The sequence below is a fragment of the Apodemus sylvaticus genome, chromosome 5 (genome assembly GCF_947179515.1).
Source record: "Apodemus sylvaticus chromosome 5, mApoSyl1.1, whole genome shotgun sequence".
NCBI classification, from domain to species: Eukaryota; Metazoa; Chordata; class Mammalia; order Rodentia; family Muridae; genus Apodemus; species Apodemus sylvaticus.
The window spans coordinates 46,255,227-46,271,545 of record NC_067476.1 but is presented as its reverse complement, the minus strand read 5'-3'; the positions used below and the strand labels follow the sequence as shown (position 1 = coordinate 46,271,545).

Below are 16,319 nucleotides of genomic sequence, written 5' to 3'. Positions count from 1 at the left end.
TAAGGTTATTCCCAGGTCTCACTCAGTTGGCACCTGGCAGGAAGTTGTGTTCAAATGGAACTTCTAGGATGGAGGGTGTCTCTCCATTCTCTCCATCTCCTTCTCTCCCTCTTTTATATGCCCCTTCCCACCAAAGGCACACGCTCTTTCACACCACATGACTTTGTGGCCATCTCAGAAGTACATTCCAAGAAACATTTAAAAAAAAGATAACATGTTATGTTTCTGCAATTCATAAAAGCATTTCCATCATATTTTGCTGGTTGAAGTAAATTAAACAGATACTAAAAGGTATGGTCAAGAAAATGAATTGTACCTCTTTGTGGAAGGAATGACAAAGTTAAAGTATGTAGACTGTCTTCCACACATTCAAAGACAAGTTTTGAGGTTACTTTTCATTCCGGTGATTCTCTGAGGACAGTTGGTGTAAAGGTAAAGGCCTTGTGGGACAGGATATTATACTCTATGGTAAGAAAGGATCTTATAAGAGCAAACCGGAACTGAGAAGAAGCCAGCTGAATCTTGCTGGATCACTTCTGGTAAGGGGAAGTGCTCATTCACTTGCCAAATCCTGGATCCACAAGTGTTCTTTATAGGGTTTCATGACTTTTCTTGGGGAAATGTACAGATATGTCTATCCATTCTAGATAGGATACCAACGAACTGAATAAACAACTTCATAGAAGTCCAGCTTGGGAAAACCAATGAGTAGCTGGAGTCACTAATAAAAGCATGATAGGGAAATTACCTCCAGGAGCATGGGTAATTAACTCTCTATCAGATTCATGGCCAAAACTCAAAATTAGCATGGGGAAACACTCCCATAAGCTGCACCAGTAGAGTCTAGTCAACACTCCATTTTCTGTATATCCTCGCACTTCTCAAGACAACACAGGCTTATGTGTGGCTGGAAGAAGAGCTTAGGAATACAAATTAGTTGGATTGGGTGAGGTTTTAGATTGGATCACCACAATTCGTCTGATTTCAAGACAGTAATGGCTGGATCATCCCTTGGAGGGTGGAGTTCTACAATACATACTGATAACACTTTCTAAGACACCTATGAGAACATTTGGGCAATAGCATTGGTTGTTTGTCATATTGTTGTGGTGAAATACCTGTCAAAGTTGTTAGGAAGGAAGGAAGGAAGGAAGGAAGGAAGGAAGGAAGGAAGGAAGGAAGGAAGGAAGGAAAGAAGGAAAGAAGGAAAGAAGGAAAGAAGGAAAGAAGGAAAGAAGGAAAGAAGGAAAGAAGGAAGGAAAGAAGGAAAGAAGGAAGGAGGGAAGGGATGGTGGCTTTATTTTGGCTCACAGTTTTAAGGAGTACAGCAGCAGACACAGGAAGAAAAGAGCCAAAGCATGATGAATACTGTCGCTTGGCTCCATTTTTTTTTTTTTTTTGTTCATACACGTTCAGGATCCCAGCCCACAGAATGACACCACTTACATTTAGAATAGGTCTTTCTAATTCAGTCAATCTAATCTAGAAAATCCTTCAAAGACAGTCCCAAGGACCTTCCATGGTTATTATCAATTCCATAAAATTGACAAACAAAGTTGACCATCAAAGCCACATAAGCCTTGTTGGATACTGTATTAGTCATTGTTTGGTTACTGTTAAAAGATATCATAACCATGGCAACTCTTACATAAAAGAAATCGTGTACATAAAAGGAAGCGAAAAATGGGGTTTGCTTCCCATTTCAGTGGTTTAGTCCGTTATCATCATGGCAGGAAGCATGGCAGGGTGCAGGCAGCCATGGTGCTAGAGGAGCTGAGAGTTCTGCATCTAGACTTGCAGGTAGCAGAAAGAGACTCTGGGCTTGGGATGAGTTTTTTTGAAACCTCAAAGTTCACTCCCAATGGCAGTGATTACCTTCAATAAGACCAGACCTACTAATACTTTCAAACAGTGCCACTCCTTGACCATGTATTCATATCTATGAGCCTATGGGGGCCACTCTCTTTCAAATCATCACATACAGCATCGTTCCATGAACCAAATACATCAGATTCCAATGAAGCCCAAGATCTTAACTACAAAGTTGAGGCAACTGTACAAGATCTGTGCAGAGTTGAAGACATTTGATGCCACTCCTGGCTTTGCTCTTTTTCTGTGTGCTTTCTGAAACGAAGCCTCTTTGACTAGACCTTGTTGTGGAAAGTGTCCCAAACATCTACCCCAGTCCTTCAGGGAGTAAGCCACATCGCTGATTTATTTATGCTTTATTCTTCTCTTTCTCACCAAATCTAAGGTCCTCAGCATCTTTCCCATTCTACCATCTAACCTCCGCCCTCCTTTTGTGGTGTCCACCAGACATCCTAATAGAAATAAAGCAAGCTCTTATAATCGGTTCAAGAGAAGATGGTTGTGGTTGTTCCAGAGCTGTCTGGAAGAGCAAGGTTTGGAAACAGTCTTCATTGTCCAACAATAATTGACAAATAGAAGCAGACAGAGAGATACCACAAAGACACTTAAAATAATATAAAAATGAATTTACTGACTCATAAAGTTATGTTAAAGAAAGAATTGAGGCTACAAAACAAATTCCCAAGATTACCTTGCCATTTTATTTGACATGCTGTTTTCTATATTTTTTGTTCTACTTTTACAATGTCATTTATAATAAAATATCTAGAAATATATTTAATAGAAAATATTTGAGGAAATTTGAATGTAGCTAAGTTGTAGAGTGTTTGTTGCCTGGTATATTAAAAAATCCTGAACTTAATATCCAGCACATGTACACACACACACACACACACTGATTCATCTTACTATGAACAATTTTGAGTATTTTAGAAAGTAGTTTTTCTTAGCTTTAAAAAATTCTTTTTGTGGTGGGTATGGATTTTTTTTTTTGAAATAAAGATCACTCACTGTACAGAAAAGGAAAGGTCAGCGTAGAAAAAGTACAAGCCAGGGATGGATCTCAGAGGTTAACATCGTGCAAGACCATTATCATATTTTTCTGTGAGACGACCTTGTGTGCCACCATCAGAATTCAGAGTGAGCTATTAATCTGACTCAGCAGAGCACTTCTTTCTGCTTTTATGCTAATGCCTAAAAGCCTAAAACTCTGCTCTCTATTCAATATATTTCATCAAATATTTATTGAGCACCTACTATGTGCCAATCATCAAGGAAACAACATTAACTACATAGTTCTATTGCAATTTAAGTCAATAAAATGGTTTTGTGAAAGTGTGTATGGTCATTCTGAGACTTTCTGTAAGACAAATAAAACAAAAACAATAACTCCAAAACAGTCCAAACATGAACAGTATGAATGACGTACTTCTGATGATGTCATTCTGTTGACTAGTATAATGGCGCATTGTGTTGCTCTGTTATTTTTTAATTGCTCATACCTCTGTGTCACTTTGATGATATAACACCACTTTCTCCTCTTTGAACCAACAGCATTTCCAATCTTTTATTCCCCTTGGTAGAAATTATTTTAATCTGTTGGGCCTTTGAGGCAAAACTCTGAGTTAGACTTTGAGCTCAGAAGGAAGATTCCATGAGGTAAAACAGTTCTAAAGTCTAAGACAAGGCACAAGGCATGTGTTTCAAACTGCAGCAAACAAGTCCTGTTGCATCAGCAATTAAACAATAAATGAGCTAAATAAAAATACAGAATACTGAGCATAAGTTCCCAGTTTTACTTATTAAACTATATATTTTTTAGAATTAATTTTTACTAATTTAATTTTATGTAAGTTATTTCAATTACTTCTTCCTGTTCATTCTATAATGTTGGGTGTTTTTGTTTTTTAATTTTTCATGATGATCCTCCACAGTATGCCATTTAAATGAATTTGACTGTAAAAGAATTTTGTACATATTCACACGTTACTTTTAAGAAAGGAATGTGTCCCATGGGAGGGAAGGTGTCTTATATGAGAAAGGTATCTGAAAATTGGTTGCTTTTCAAACCATATCCTTTAGATGACCAACCCACTACTTTTTCTTGTCCAAGATTATTTCTCTACGTGTGGTCTTCAGCCAGTCAGTTTTAGCATGTATATGTGGTCAAGGCGCCTTACACATTGTGGTGGTGGTGTTTGCTTGTTGTCTCCTATCACAGCATTTGATGGACTTATTCAGTGAGCACATGTTTCCTGAGAAGCTACTACATACCAAGTAGGATCTTGATACTAGTTTAGACGTTAACAGAAATGATTAACCAATGAGGATCTAAAGTCTACATAACTTAGCAGTTTCTACCTAACTAGTCACAAACTAGTGTTTGGGTATACACATATGTGTTGGGGAGAAAAGAGGTGTTTGTGGTACGTCTTTCTCCTGTGAAATCTGCCTTTCTTCCTTACCTGCTAAATATGTACTATTAAATAGGCTTGTCTCGGAGACACATGCATGCACCAAAGCCTCCTAAATTTTTATTTTTATGATGATATGTTAATTTTACTGAAATAAATGATTCATTTCATAATTTAACTAGAACTGTACTTCCAACATTCTTATGTCTGACTAGACTTAGGATATTAAACATTTCAGTACAAGAATAGTTTTTTCTTGCCCTGTAGCATTTTAATTTTAATATGAAGCAGAACAATTTTAATTAATTTTAAGACTTTGCTTTCACAATGATATGAAATAACAGTTCAGATATGGTATGAAGTGGAACAGATATGCTGGGTTCAGAAACATTGACGACTCGGTTACCATCACTGTCATCATCAACCTGGCAAGGAATTTTTTTCCATAACCCAGACACATTTTTCATATCTTCTCTGCCCCTTCATTTTGCAACTTGGGGGCTATTTTCTCCCATTCTCTTTTGGTCAGCCTGCCCTAGCTGCTCTTCCCAGTTGTTTGTTTGTTTGTTTTGTTTTGTTTTGTTTTCTGGCCTGCCTAGTCTTTACACCAATGCATCTCCAGCTGCGAATGTATACTACTTCCCTATACCACCTGCTCTGACTCTGCTCTCCTAGGTGGAGACTGTCACTCTCAGCCTCCCGGTGAGGAATTAAAACTCTAACCATCTTGGGCTCCAGGAAGGCCTCATTTAGGGTGGGTAGTGCACAGGAAGGGGAGAGGAATGTTGTGGTTTATACACTTGGAATTTTCTCCAAATTCCCCCAAAGATGAGCATCACTCTGTCACCATTTAAACACAAGCAGCAAAAGAAGTTGTAGAACCAACAAATGAGTTTTGGAAATTAATGTTTTTAGTTTTTGGCCTACTGACACACAGTAGAAAGTTATTATGGTAATGTCCACAATATACATGTGCCTCTTAAATCTTTAATTTCTTTTTTTTTTTTTTTGGAGGAAAAGGGAAGAAGGGGCTTTTAAATGATAATGCTAAAATGCCATACAAAAGTTTCCCGATGCCTAAAAAACATTTGGAAATATGAAAAAAAAAAGCTACCTAGGTTGTCGAACTCTATTAAGTGGTACTATAGTACAACAAATGTTGCACACAAGCCGAGTAAAACTAACACCTGTTGATAATGTACGAAGATTTTAAGACCTTAGTTCCAGGTCACATATAAAACTCATAAGGTAGGAAATAAACACCGCGAGTGTCAAAATGTGGGAGAAGGCCTCCGTTATTCTTTATAGAAAAATCCATCACTGCGCAGTCAAACCGGTCGCCCAAACTCTTTAGCTGTTTTTCCACTTCCCTGCATACTTTTGAGAATAGTCAAATAAAAAGTTCATAGAAATGTGTAAAAGCAATTTGAAGTCCTGGTTTTGGGTGTCAACGTCTCGAAGAACAGAAGGCGTAGTGAAAAAGAAAGGGCGAGCGGGGGCGGGGGGGGGGGGCAAGTGTCTTAAACACACTGGCAAAACCTAACATGTTTAAGAGTGCAGGTTCTCACCTTGCAGAACAGATGTTGGCTTTTAATCTAGTCTTCAGTGAAAACAATTCCTTTCCAGGAAACCACAAAGTCTTTCCAAACCCTGGCAGAGGGGTTCTCTCGTGGGTGCTGCTATCCCCCCCTCTCCCGTGGATATTGGTTGGCCTTGCAATAGATAGCAACCCAGGAAGGGGTGACGGTGGACCTCAAATCAAGGAAGCTTGACCAAAATACCAGAAGCTCTACTTTGAAAAAGGGAGGCGCCTCCTTGGGACGTGAGGCTTCCCTACCCTAGTGCCCGCGGCCAGAAACGGAAACCACTAGCTGCGCTCAAGTGAGAGGAGTGATGAAATCAAGGCTACAGGGGAAGGAAGCTCACCGACCTAACTGGTGACAAAGCTGCTGAGCCCCGGGAGGAAAGCTGCACGGTCTCACAGGGGTCCCGGGGGTAGGGGGGAGGACGCTGCATCCCTGGGTTTGTACCACTCCACTCGGAGAGGAAGGGGAGCCGCGTGGGGTTAGGAGTAGGGGGAAGTGCGGCTCAGATTTCGCAGGGTCCCCGCCACTGGGCTCTGGGTACCTGGTGGCCGCGGCGCGGGACAGCGCAGGCTCGCCACTGCGGCTGGCGGGCGAGCGTGCGGGCGGCGCGCGGGCTGCGGAGGAGTTTGCTCGGCGCGCGCCCGGCCAGCTCGTCGCTCACCTGGAGCGCTCAGGTAGGACCGGGGCGGGGCGCGGGGCTGGCGCGCAGGCGCGGGATCCGGCCTCGCCCCTGCCGACGTCGCCGGCGGGAGCTCACCTGGGAGACTCTCAGAGGAAGAGGAGCCTCGGCGCGGCCTCGCTTGGCAACGCGGGAGGCCCGGCGGGGAAGGCAGGAAGCGGCGGCGGAGGAGGGGTTGAGCCGAGCGGCCACGGGAGCCACGGCCACCCGAGTCGCCGGCGCCGCCACCTGCACTTGGCTCTGGGCCCCCCGCGGGCAGAGCCCCCTTTGGCCGCCGCTTCCCGCCGCCTGCCCTGCCCACCTGCCAGGTAAGCCAGCGACCAGCCGGCCGGGCTCCCGCGGTCCCAGCGTGGGACAGAGTGCGGGACGGCCCCGGAGCTGCCCGCGGCCGGTTGGACGCGGTCTCGAGAGCGGGCTTCAGTTGCTCGCCCTCGGGAGAGGCCGGCGGGAATACCGATCACTCCTGTCGCCCGGTGCCCCTCGGCAGCCCTAAAGCCTCACTGGGGCAGAAAGTCCCCTGGTCCCCCCGATAGTCCTCGGGAGGGCGGGTCTTCAGCGGAGGCGCTGCGCAAGGCTCGCCAACTTGGGCTAGCAGGTTGTCTGCCCACTCCCGGGGACTGAGTGGGCCAAACCCATGACGGGGAGGGCCGTGACTGTGTCGGGCAACTTTCCCCGCCAAGCCCAGACAGTCTTAGATTGGAAAACGGCGGCAGCCAGAGCCGTCGCGAAGCTTTCCGACTGGTTTGGAAGGCGCTCGGTGCTCAGTGGTCGGGACAGGGTCATCCCTCGCACTGCACTTTTCCGGGTGCACTCCCGGAGCCAGAGCTGCGCCCACCTTCCGCTTGAAGGGGTGGCAGAGTCCAGGTCTTTGTGGCAGGAGGAAATGGAACTGTGGTTCACCAGCTGCACACCCTCCTCTTAGAGGACCTGTTGACTTAAGGACTAGTGTATCTCTGATCTGGTGTGCCTGTGGCATATGACTCAAAGGTTCAAAAAAAACTTTGTTTCAGCATCCTGCCACGTCTGAACCTGGGAGTGCCAAGCCCAAATTCCTGTCTACCTAATTAGGATTTTCGAAAACCTAAGAATTAAGGTTGAAACTACTCTTGCCATAGACTTAATGTCTTCCTTCTGTTTTGGGACCTCAATCAAGTTACAGCCCCCCCCCCCCCGATTTTTTTTTTAAGAAAATGTTACTAAGTTATGACTTGATATTGAAGTTACACCACATAAGGAACATCTGAAGTCAGATACTTTTGTAAAAATTCAGAAAGTTACATTTGAATTTGAGAATTTCTGGTTGTGAGAAATTTTACATTTATCATCTAACTTTGAGTATGACATATAAGTTCAAAACCACACCCTATAATTATTTCTTTTTAACCTTTAACATTAACTGAAACTTGACACACATGTTAGTTGAAACATTATGGGTAGTGTATTCGTACTAAGCATTTTTATACATTTTTTTTCGTAGAAAATTTTAATAATAAATTCCTCTCCTTAGGTGTGTTTAGTTTAGCTCTGCCTTTACTAAGTTTTTAAAATATATGTTTAGATTGTACATGCTTTGTATATATTTATTTTAAAAAATACTTTTAAATATATATTTAGATTTTAAAATGCTTTAGTCCGTATATGTTTTTTAGTGAGGTATAATTAATTTTTTTAAAAAAGAAGAAAAACTCCCTCCCTCCACAGACACAATAACAGCACATAATTGTTAATCCAACCAAGGGTTTTCAAGAGCCTCGCCTACCTTCTTCAACATGTCCATACTGAGAAACTGATGTGCTAAGTGCTGTTTGAACACTGAATAGATAGTAGTACCCCCTAAATTTTGACCATTTGTTTTCACCACTACTGAGCAGGTATTATCAGACCACTGAGAGGGCAAAAGTAACACCTTCCTGTCAGTTGTAATAACAAAGGGACATTGGTTTCTCTCCATAAAGGATTAGGGGAAAATGTTTTTTCTGCCCTAAGATAAGGAAGCCTTTAGCTCATTAGATTATCTTCTAGTGCTAACATTCTTGGACTCCCCTTCCTGCCTTGGCCATCCAGTCAGTCAGTCCATAGTCCATCCGATTGAACAGCTGAAGCCCAAAGGGGTTCTAACTGTAGTGCACCCTGCAGGTGCTATAGACAGCATTATTCTGGTGGCTTGACTGAGGGCTCTCATATCCATATCGTATCATTACAACTCACTGAGGGCTCCCGTATCATTACATCTCACCACTCTCCGTGCCACTTATCACAAGATGCTTATCTTCTTTTCTTTCATGGAGTGTGTAAGGGCTTTGTAATTATAGGATGGTCAAGTGTGCCCAGCTCTGCTTGCCTCCCCACCCCCATTCCCACTTCAGTCTGTGGAGACTCGGGCCATCCTGCTTTCCCCTGTCTGAGACTTCACGTGTACATTGGTGGTACCATATGGATTGAGATTATTAATCCCTTTTTGGTGTTTCGGAGACACAGTTTGGATGACATTAGTCAGTCTGATCTTTTATTATATTGGCTTAAACCATATTTTGTAAGGCATAGACCCAATGTCTTCCATCCACTTGAAATAATCTAGACATTTGGTTTCAAGCACACTTCCTTAGGACCAGTGCTGTAAAAACATTTTTTTAAACCCACAATCCTCTAATTTGAAATATTCTGTTTCAAACCAATAAATGCTGGTGAGCATGTATGTGCATAAATGAGATGAGTTTCACAAAACAATATTGTTGGTGACTATACATACATATATATGTATATGCGATTTTTAGAAAGCAATATCTAACCTTAGAATATGTTTTTTTTTTTTTTTAATTTGCCTTCATATACAGATTGGTTTCTTGTCCACTAATGGCCGGTACCTGTAAAGCTAAAATGGTACTTTCTTGTGAATACAAACAGTGTTAAGTCTCATTGTTCTAAAAGCTTACTGTCACACACACAAATAAAAATTTTATAAAATCACATTGCACTCCTACTTAAGCATTTGATGGAAGCTCTAGGATATTGACACCAGATTAATGCATCAGGGCTTTACAAAATCTCATTCTGTATTATTATACTTTAAATGGGTTCTTGTGCTGTAGTGTACTTATGGACAGGGAGAAAATTAGAAATGTTTTTGTGAGGGCATTTTGATGGTAACAATTATCAAGTCAAAGTTTGAGACAGAAAAATAATTGTTACACACACACACACACACACACACACACATACACACACACACACCAGTGCTAATTTTATTCAAAGTTTATGTCTGAGTTATAGTTCTGTTGGAAGTTATGAAAAAAATTTACTAGGGAGTGCATAGCCCAATTTCATATGTATGTGTATATATGTGTGTGTGTATATATACTTCTATAAATACATTCTGTAAATATATATTCTGTTAATATTTTAACTTTTATTATGAAAGAGGTATAAGAGATGAATTACAGGAATCAGTTCCTCTCCTCTATAAAATACTAGATTCAGAATTTAGACTAAAGTCCCAATTTATGGCTTGACAGATGAGAGCATAGGCTGCTCTTTCAGAAAGCCGTTGGTTCCTGGAGCCCATATGGTTGCTCACAACAAGCTTACACCAATTACAGGGAATCTGACATTCCCTTCTGGCTTCTTTGGGCCTGCACACATGTAGCACACATATCCATGCAGGCAAAACATCTGTACACGTAAATATATGCAGATATATTGAAATAAATCAATAAATTAGATTCAGACCAGGGGTATTGGTATATACCTTTAACCCAAGCACATGTGAGGCCGAGGCAGATATGTTTGAGGCTAATCGAGTCTACATAGTGACTTCCAGGCTAGCCAGAACTACATAGCTGAGATTTCATATTTAATTCCCATCACCCACCCCCAAATTAGATCCCTGTGTGATTTGTAGGGATATAGTCTTGGAAAGTCTGATGGGGGATAATGAACATTTTCAAAGACACTTTTAACTTGAACCCACTTTTACATTCTTGGTGGAAGTAACTTTTCTCTTTCAGAAAATATTACTGTATTTTATAATTTGTAAATGAATAATACAAAAATTATCTAGATACATTCAGGTCTCTGGTCCATAAAGTATAGTTATACATGTGAAATAAACAGATCATTTATTAATCTAAAACCTGATCAAGAAGAAAGAATTTTCTGTTACCTATCCAGCTGGGCACCTGGTTAATACAGGATAATCAGTATTATATAATCTGAGTAATTTAAACATAATGTAGTGTCAGTGACAACATTGAAGTTAAGTTAGTTCCAGCAAAGGCAGGAGACCAAAGTACATTAATTTATGATAAAATAGAGGCAGATGGGTAGAATTCTGGGTCACTAGTGGCTACTGACAACTAGACAAAACCTTCCTTCATCCTTCTCTGAATTGGTATCATAATTCTGTAATCTTTTCTATTTTCTTGAGTTTCAAACTATGAAAACTAATTTGCTTATCTATATGATCACCTGCTGGATATCTTTAACTTATCATAATAACTAGAGATTATACTTATATAAACCAGGACCTTCATTATAGCACAATCCAAAACGAAAAAGTTTCACTTCCTGTAGTCTATTTATAAATGTTAGAAACTTTACCATGTCTTACCCACGAAAATTGTGTGTGACTCATTTGTTAGCAAAACTTGAGTTCATTTGGAGTCTACCTGAACTGTCAGGAGACTGCCATTATATACCGCTGGAAAACTGTGTGGATACAGAAATAGTGCTGATTTTTATTATGCAACAGTGCCCTAGGCCCCCATGGATCAGATATTTCAACCCTGCCACTATCCTAATGTTCAAATAAACCTCTGGCTCAAGGGAGTTGGGAGGAATAGACGATGGTCTGTGGTACTAACTAGGTATCAGGCCACAAATACATAGGTTATTTTTAACCCTGATTCATCAGCTTCTACAATAGTTACCATCGGAGTATTTCTGTCCCTCCAAAACACATACATAGAAATGTAATTCCATGTGTGTTAGTGTGAAGAAATAAGAACTGGAGGCAAACACATTTAGTCCTAACATCCTGGGAGAAGAGACTGGCTGGACTCTGAGTTTAAGGACAAGGCCGGCTTACATAGCAAACTATAGACTAGCCAAGGCTGCTCGTTTAAACCATCTCAGAGAAAAGCCTTTGGAGGGTGACTGGGTCCTGAGGGCTCTGCTGGGGGTAGGGCAGTTAGAGAGTTGGTAGCTTTTTGCACTTGTGAGGTGTGTCTGCCTGCCTTAGGAATGGGCCCTCTGTGTGCACTGGATCTGTCAGCACCTCAGCCTTGTTCCTCCCAGCCTCCAGAGTGTGGACACTTCAGTATTTTTTGTCAGCAAATCAGCCGGAGGAGGAGCGGAGTACTGTTATGGCCACATCAGACAGACCAACACAGCAACCGTCAGGTTACTCGTCCACACAGTCTGCTTAACGTTGTACCGTGTCCCCATCGCTACACAGTCCCCTCCCATTCTCCCCTTTATCAGACTGTTAACAGGTCTGGCCTAGGATACCATCCTTCCTTCCTGCCTGACTCCTTCATGCGCCCTCTTGCCGTCCTCCAATCCATCCTCAACTGAATCCCCAGCACCAATTTAAAAAAAAAAAAGAAAAAAGAAAGAAAGTGTCACAGGGGAGGGAGGAGCATCAAGAGATGCAGGGTTAGGGAGCTGGAGCCTTTGATTGAACGTGCCTGTTTCACTTAGACTGCCAGTGTGCCCAGCCTGTTCCTTTGGGTTCTGTTGTTTTGGGACTTTTGCGTTCCCGTAAGATCCATTTTTCAGAAGTGAAACGCTAACTTTGCGGCAGGTAGACCACGCGGTTTTTGTTTGTAAATACTCCTGAGTTGAGAACACACTCAGTGAGTGGGCAGGTTTTACTCAAGAGTAGTTCAGTCAGACTAAACCAAAAGCGGAGCTCAGGGACACAAAAGAAAGAAAAAGAGTCCTTGATATTAGCTATTCTCCTTTAAAATTTCCTACTAGTCCATGACCAAACAAGCCCTCTCTCTGAATTTTATCTCTGTGATTGATCCGATCCTCCCACCCGTGCTCATTTCTTTACTCCAGGCCCATTAACGCCATCACCCCTCCCCTGAACTTTGGTCACGGCCAGTCTTCCTGAACTGTTTCTTATTTCTTCCTGGTTTCTTCTTCACACTGCATCCAGCACGAGACTTTTCAAAATGCTTGGCCACAGTGACCCCCTTCTCAAAGCCCTTCCACGCCCTGCCCTTAGGGTAAGCCCAACTCTTTAATGTGGCCTTGAAGCCTGGGCCTGACTCAGCTGCTGCCACCCCAGCCCCTCCTGCCTGAGCTCTGGCAACTGCTCTTACTGCCAGGTTCTCCTTGCCACTAGGTCGTTGCCAGGTGTCCTTCTCTCGGCCAGGAATAAGCACCTCCTTGTCTTTGGGCCTGCCAGCTCATACTCAGCCCTCAGGTGCCAATCTGAACTCCTTTGTCTTTACCTCTAACCAATAACTGGAATCTGTAAGCACTTCCTCCACTCCACCTACATTCAACTTTAGCCTAAAGAAATAGCTACCTACTTGGTACTGAGGTATATATCAACCTTTAAAATGAATTTCCTCCCAGAAGAGGGTAGGCAACTTTAATATTTACCCCACATGTTAAACCATGTCTACCAATTTGTATGTGACCTTAAATTTTCACAGCAACCTGTGACGTGCGTATTGTTTTTCTCCTTTTCTTTAGAGAAAAAGGGAGGTTAGCTCATTATTTCCATCTAGAAGGTTCTTGAAATCTCAGAAGACGCAGAACCATCAAAGTCTGGTTTATGTGTGTGTGTGTGTGTGTGTGTGTGTGTATCCAGTTATGCATAAATAAAATTAAATGGGACTACTAAATGAGTCAAAACTTTTAACAAGAAGTCTCCAATCACTTGTCCACCCTCTCCTTTCCCCTCTAATAGTATTCACCTTTGGAATAATATGCTTAGAGTGTTCTTTCTCACATCGGGAGACACACTGGGAGGGTGACGTTGCCTGCTGACTTCTCATTACTGCAGATAAATATTTATCTCTTTCAGTTACACCTATTCCTGCTCTTCCTTCCTCAGCACAGAATTTTCATTCTTTGTTTGCATTTTAATATTTGTTATGATTATGTAGATATTGTTCACTATGCATTTAAACAAGCCTGTTGAGGTTTTGTTTGGTATTTGAGACACAGTCTGATATACCAGGGTGGCCTGGCACTCACCATGTAGTAACGTTTTTCCACATTCTTTCTTCAGGCTTCTGGGTGTCCTCACTGCAGCTACATGTCATCACATTCGGCCAAGGCCTAGTCTTTATTGCAGCCTTTCTCTTATCTCATATAGAGTCTTCTTGCTTTATTGCCCAGGTTGATCTCGAATGCCTCTTACATAACCGGTCTTTATCCTTCATCCTTCAGATAGTTGAGACTACCAACATATGTCCTGTGGCTAGCTTAGAGCTACCTTTAAAGTTTAAATTTAAGAAGAATGACTTACTCAATTTTTCCATATATTAGCTGGGGCCCAACTTTGTATTCTAAGATCTCCGCAGTTTTGCATACTCTGTCAGGTTATTGGTTCCTTCTAACTGTCCTCTTGTTCCACTTTGAACCATTGCTGTATGGGCCTTTTCTGGGTCTTCTGTTTGTGATTTCCCTTTGATGACATCTTTGAGTTGTTTTTTTTTTTCCTTTAGATACTGGGACCCTTCCTATTTATTCTCTCTATTGTTTTGTGTAGTGTATCTTTCAGAGCAGTGGTCTGTGGGGTTAAGAAACTCTAGATCCTGCATTGTAAAAATCATGATCACCTTCACACTTTGACCTCTGTGACTGATTTCTCTTGTTGCTCTTTTCATGGCAGTCATCATTTTCAAAAACAGCATTCCATACGTTTTTCTCATTGTTGCTGTCTGACAAAATTTTCCTTCTGGAACAGAGTCCACTAGCAAGTTCCTTTCACCAAGCAGAGAGTCATCTTCAACTCAGATCGAATCTCACAGCCTCCCTAACAACTGATTTTGCTGAATTCACCTGACTCTTAAGTCTCTTTTCCAAACCTGCATATCTCTTTTATTCATCTCTGCTCAGATTATTTTTAATAATCCCATAATAGTTCTACTCTCCTATCTGACCTCCCCTTTCTCCAAAAATAATTTATATCCAGTACAACTTAAAAAAAAATGATTTATTTATTTTATTTATTAGCTGTCTTCAGTCACACCAGAAGAGGGCATCAGACCCCATTACGAATGGTTATGAGTCACCTCGTGGTTGCTGGGAATTGAACTCAGAACCTCTGCAAGAGCAGTCAGTGTACTTAACCACTGAGCCATCTCTTCAGGCCCTAGTACAACTTTCAAGGGTAATCATTTTAACTTTCAGTTTTAGTTATCATACCGCCTAAAATCCCCCGAGACCTCACCCATTGCTCAAGGAGATAAGTTTGAATACCACAGGATTATAGACTCATTCCTCCTACCCTGTTTAGAGCTTGGCATCCAGCACAAGGATACTCAGCCTCAGTTTGTGACAACTGACTGCTTGTGGCCTTCTGGGACCTGACCCTCTGTGAGGTCTGCTGTTAACTTAACAGGGTTTTTGCTGACACTGGTTTATGCTCAGTGTAAACTTGTAACAAAGAAAGCTTTTGATTGCCTAGTCACAGAGAGAAGGGGGAAGGGAAGGAGGGAGGGAGGGAGAGAGGAAGGGAGAGGGGGAGGGGGAGGGGTGTGATCCTGGGATAACAAAGACGGAGCAGCCAAAGCTATCTTGTATTTCATGTTCAGCACATTTGCCACCTGATCTTAAAAAAGGTGTAAATGATTTCAAGTACTGGATTCAATTATGTTATAGATAGGTTGATTAACTAGGGAAGGAGCAATAGGGAAACTTACAATGTAGAAATTCAAATCCTTCAGGATTTTTAGAGCAAGAGTTAATAAAGTACAGCCCTGGGGCCAGGTTTGGTGCACAGCCTGTTTTTGTGGAAAACAAAAAACAAACAACAACCCCCCCAAACAAACAAACCAAGACATGATTATTCACTTTATGTGTTGTCTTTTCTTTCTTTCTTTCTTTCTTTCTTTCTTTCTTTCTTTCTTTCTTTCTTTCTTTCTTTCTTTCTTTCTTTCTGGCATTGAGTAGTTGAACTAGAAACCATAGGGTCTTCAAATCAGAAGGAAAGAGGGCTGGAAGGAAGGGACTGACTGGCTCTCCATGGAGAGTTTGCTGTCATGTCTGCATGCTGGAGGCCACTGAGAGGACAGCATGGGACCTAGGGTGGAGCAGAAGGTGAGCGGGTAGGAATGGAGCTGAGCTATCTTGCTCTCCACATCCCCCGTCGTTTAGCATTCTCGGGCCTTTATAGGAAGAATGAATGGACAGAAATGACCTTCTCCCTAGGAGTTTTGTACCCCCGCCCCCAGAAGTGGAATGGCCGATTCCACTTAGGAAGTGCATCTCGGACACTCACCCTGGAGCTACATTCCACAGAGTCTGTCAGCATTCCTTTCCCAGGTGTTGTGAATCGCACCCAGGAAGAAGCCTTTGCTCTCTTTAGGTCACTTTAGATCAGCTCTGTCAGCTCCATCAGCTCGGTAATTTCAGGTGTTAATGGGATCCAGTAAGCAGTAGAAGCAGAGAGGTGACTACAGTCATTACTCACCCAAGGCCCAGTACATGCCTCCTTACTCGTGGAGAGGCAGCAGACAGCTGAGATGTCATTTCTGAGATGGTTTTGTCAGATTCCTAGTGGTCAGGAATGAATGAAACTGGTGGGCG

The 16,319-nt window shown here is 42.1% G+C and overlaps 1 protein-coding gene across 3 annotated transcripts in view; it reads left to right on the top strand.

Moving 5' to 3' along the window:
* Window positions 1–6,193: 6,193 nt before the first annotated feature.
* The window catches only part of Galnt3 (polypeptide N-acetylgalactosaminyltransferase 3), a 37,151-nt gene continuing 27,025 nt past the window's right edge, over window positions 6,194–16,319 (top strand). Inside the window, exon 1 of one of the 3 annotated variants that reach the window (XM_052182602.1) lies at window positions 6,194–6,258. The gene's annotated coding sequence lies outside the window, so the exon portion shown is untranslated. The other 2 variants (XM_052182603.1, XM_052182601.1) reach the window with 2 other exon arrangements.